A 5,388-nucleotide genomic window follows, 5' to 3' on the forward strand; every position below is an offset into this window, starting at 1 on the left:
TACACTGAAAACACATAGAGTAATCACACATATTTATTTAGAACTGCATATATATATATATATATATATATATATATATATATATATATATATATATATATATATATATATATATATATATATATATATATATATATATATATATATATATATATATATATACTTAAATATATGAAGAGAGAGAGAGAGAGAGAGAGAGCCTTATTGCCTTATTGCCTTATTTTTTGTTTGGGTTCCCCCAGGTCCCTCAGTGTGAGGCACCTCGTATATCCACCAGAGAGTTGCTAATACATCTTCCGGTGTATTTTGCATCTTCCAGTCTTGGATGGTCCTGGGATGCATCTTAGGTATTTATCGAGCTTATTCTTAAACACATCTACGCTCACTCCTGATATGTTTCTTAGATGAGCTGGCAGCACATTAAATAGTCGCTGCATTATCGATGCTGGTGCGTAGTGGATTAATGTCCTGTGCGCCTTTCTCAGTTTACTTGGAATGCTTTTTGGTACTATTAATCTACCTCGGCTTGCTCTTTCTGATACTTTAAGCTCCATGATGTTTTCAGCAATTCCTTCTATTTGCTTCCATGCTTGTATTATTATGTAGCGTTCTCTTCTCCTTTCTAGACTGTATAGTTTTAAAATTTGCAGTCTTTCCCAGTAATCAAGGTCCTTAACTTCTTCTATTCTAGCAGTATAGGACCTTTGTACACTCTCTATTTGCGCAATATCCTTTTGGTAGTGTGGGTACCATATCACATTGCAATACTCGAGTGTACTACGCACATAAGTTTTGTAAAGCATAATCATGTGTTCAGCTTTTCTTGTTTTAAAGTGTCTGAATAACATTCCCATTTTTGCTTTACATTTAGCCAACAGTGTTACTATTTGGTCGTTGCATAACATATTCCTATTTAAAATTACACCAAGGTCTTTAATTGCTTCCTTGTTTGTGATTGTCTCATTATTAGGTCCCTTGTATGCATACACCATTCCTTCTCTGTTTCCATAATTTATTGATTCGAATTTATCGGAGTTAAATACCATCCTATTTATCTCCGCCCATTCATATATTTTGTTTAGATCTCTTTGTAGTGAGTTCCTATCTTCATCACAAGTAATTTCTCTACTTATTCTTGTGTCATCGGCGAAACTTCTCACTACGGAGTTTTCAACATCACAGTCTATGTCTGAGATCATAATAACAAATAGCAGTGCAGCCAATACCGTACCTTGGGGCACACCAGATATTACCTGGGCTTCATCTGATTTCTCGTCATTTGCAACCACTATCTGTTTTCTGTTTTGCAGGAATTCTTTTTACCCCATTTTCCTAAGTATTATGACGGGCGACTAATCCATGAAAAGACCTGCCTTAGGACAGAACACTAAAGTAGTAGTATTATATATCAATGTATATAGACAATGATATTACAGCCAGATGCTCTCTAGCAAATGAAAAAAAAATAAAGGAATAAAAAAATCATAATATTGAGCTTATCTTAGACAATGATATTCTTTACCAATTTCAGTCCTATAGAACCAAAATTTGAACAAATATGTCTGATGTTTTTAGGAAGTAATACATGAGTAAGAGGATAAAAGCAATGTGAAAATTTCTTGCAGTGAAAGTTCCTGAATGGAAAAAACAAAGAGAAAACTACATAAAATAAAAGATTTCATGAAAAGGGAAGACATTGACAGACTGAGATACAAAAACCCCTGAGAAAAATAGTGACTGTTTTGACCGAAGTAACGGTTTAAAAAATACGGCAACAAAATTGGAAAAATACATCTTTCAGTCTTTCTGGAAATGTTGACTATGTAATACTGGAAATAAAACTGAATGTCAAAATAATAGCCCATCTCTCTCTCTCTCTCTCTCTCTCTCTCTCCTCTCTCTCTCTCCTCTCTCTCCTCCTCTCTCTCTCTCTCTCTCTCCTCTCTCTCTCTCTCATATATGTATATTTATATATATATATATATATATATATATATATATATATATATATATATATATATATATATATGTGTGTGTGTATGTATATATATACATATATATATATATATATATATATATATATATATATATATATATATATATATATATATATATATATATATATATATATATATATATATATGTGTGTATGTGTGTGTGTGTGTGTGTATATACATATAATAGTATATATATATATATATATATATATATATATATATATATATATATATATATATATATATATATATATATATATATATATATATATATATATATATATTATCTGGAAACATCAGATATATTTGCTGAAATTTTGGTTAATCTCCATTTGCACATTTTTCCTACTATTCTTAAGCAGCAAGATAGATATTTCTATTTAGCTGCATTGCCCCTTATTACCAACGCCAACAAAGATGGAAGGAGGTTATGTTTTACCCGCTTGTTTGTATGTTTGTTTGTTTATGAACAGTTTCCTGGCCACCATTTTAGTCATTGAGTGATAAAACTTGTACAGATTAACGGCTATGCAAAAAGCTAGAATGACCAAATTTTTTGAAGGTCAAGGTCAAAGGTCAAGGTCACGGTTGATAAAAATATCCATTTCCCGTAATCAGCCTAAGTTTGGACATCATTATCACAGAGACTTCAAACTTGGTTCATATATGAGCGTAAAAAATCCACACCAATTAAGACATGTTAAGGTTAAAGGTCAAAGTCAATATCGAGGAAAAGGTCGAGAAATAAGCTGCCGCTGCAAACTCTACTAAGTGCCCCTCAGGTTCAAGAAGTTCTCAATCTAATTTTTAAAATGATTTAATCCTCGGTTACTCTCACTATTTCCCTCTAAACGAAAATATTTCCAACACATCATCCATAAGAAGTGTTTCCTTTTATTTTTTTTTTTTATTTTTTTTTTTTATTTTTTTTTTTTTTTTTTTGCAGGCTTCATGAAATTCAGACTTTTACCTTTTGGGTTTTTCTTTTCACTCTTCTTTTTCCTTCTTCCTTCTGTTAATTTAACTACACCGTCACTTTTCGTCAACATTGTGCTTTTTCATTATATAGAGAAATATTCCCTTTACAGATTCCTTCAGTTTTTTAGTATATTCTCTTTTGGCATTATTAAACTTTATTACCTTCACTTGTCTTGAACGAGTTTAGTATTAATTAAGAGATGCTGATTTGGAAGTTCATTTGTAATTTTACTCAAATACTTTGGTTTGTTATTCAAAGCAATTTTTTTGTACTTACTCTATCAACGTGATAAATAATTTCACATCAAAATTTAACTGAATGTTGAAATTATACAAATATCGAGAAAAAAACACATTAAATACAATAAAGCTCAACAAAATAATAAAGATTTGGTATTGAAGGTGTTTATCAAAATATATGAAAGATTTTGTACACGTATACATAGATACTTCAATATCCTGATATAGGATATAATTCTGAAATAAAAACATGTAATTAATTATTGTTAGATTGAAAAAGTTGCCACACACGTAAAAATAATGTTAAATTGCATTTAAGTTCGGGTTTAAACTATTCAGAAACCTAATATAATCTTGATAATTAAGAAAAAATTAATATCTGTAATAAAGATAAATTGTCTTTGTCAGGAACTAGACTGAATTACTCAAATACATTTACTCAATATGTTTTTGTGATGATTCTGAATTACCTTGGATGTTAATAGGTGATTTCTTACTGACCCAGTCTGTGAATGCATGAGAATATCTCCCTATAAGCGCATGTGGTATTTCCTTTAAATCTGGAAGAGTTACATAATTTCCGATTACATAAATCGGAAGGAACCACATCATGGCCATTAAAACGTCCTTTTTTAAATATTTCATGTTTGTTATAAGGGTTACGTCATCATTTTCCTTTGCAGGTTGACATGGTCTAATACAATTTTCTTTAGTACGTTTTTTTCCTACAGTAAATAGTCTTCTGTCTTGTAACTACTGCATATGTGACATAAGAAGTTAATATGGCTTTTATTTCTAGCTGTTAAGGAGCTATTCATGAGTATTTTACCATTAAATTCCTTTACACCTGTCGCCAATACTTGCATTTTTTTTTTTTTTTTTTTTTTTTTTTTTTACAATTTTTTCATGAAATGATGCCCAAACTCTACATTATCATATTTTCTCTGCAATAATGTTTTATTTCCACTCATCGGAACTTATCAGGAAAAAAATTTGTGCGCATGTAAATTTCTCCATTTAATCCTAACCACTATCTTCAATATCGTGGGATATATTATATTAATTATCAGAGTAAATCATAGAGTTATATGCCCTGAACATCACTCTTTAGACGACCGTTTATGGGAAAAATCATAAGGATCCGCGCACCAAGGTCAAATTTCTGTAAGCCACTGGTCCCCTCAAAAATTGTATTTCCCTTGCCTCCCACGGGTTTTTCATAATAAGTTCAGGTAATTGGTAATTGAATATGCATGAAACCAAATAATAAAGGGATTATAGCCTTGCTAAGCTTTGATGATGACGTTGAAATGCTGAGTGTCAAAAATGAATCAGTTCGATGTGCAATTTTCCATTTGACTGTAGTTTTTAATATCATCATCTCTGTTATCACTATACGGGACACAGTTGGATACAGGAGTCCCTGGCACACCGAGCTCTGAAGAAATGTACCCCTATCACACCCTTAGTTCGGCGCGCATAAACAAGCAGAGAGTGTAGGAAGAGATATCAGAGGTGTGGGTGGGGGTTCAACACAGGTGTGGTTAGGTGCACTTTTTCAGAGAGAGGTGTACCTACAATTCCAGTGTCCAACTGTACACTAGAGGGCTTATGAATATACATGAAACGCACAAAAATACCAATAAAAAGCTTCACTATATATAGTGTATATCCTTTGTCTTCTAAGCATAGTTTTGTTAACAATTTGCATGATCTGTCAATGTGGTCGTGGCTTCTATTATGTTGCAGTAGTACCCTTTCAGTTTCTTGTGCATCTTCATGAGCTTTAACGATATTTTTTTTAAAAAAGGAAACTCCAAAAGTGTTGGTAATTTTTCCCTTTTCTATTCTTGCGCTATATCTCTTATCAAGACAATTTTGCAAAGGAATTCTGATACTTGCAATGTACACAATTATTTTTGTATGTTAGTATTTAAATGTAATTTTTTTATGAATATACTATCAATTTTCAGATATCTATTTATATACCAAAAAGTCAAATTATTATCTTTTTAGATACCAAGATGGAAAATATTTTGTAACAGCAGAGGATATTATGAACACAATTGGCATGTCCAAAGAACAAGGAATAGATGGTTCTGTTATCTGGGGAAATACGACCTACTATTCTTTCTCACACATTGTACCTAACGCTAACTCGGTCAACATGAAT

Source organism: Palaemon carinicauda, chromosome 12, assembly GCF_036898095.1.
Source record: "Palaemon carinicauda isolate YSFRI2023 chromosome 12, ASM3689809v2, whole genome shotgun sequence".
Classification (NCBI taxonomy): Eukaryota; Metazoa; Arthropoda; class Malacostraca; order Decapoda; family Palaemonidae; genus Palaemon; species Palaemon carinicauda.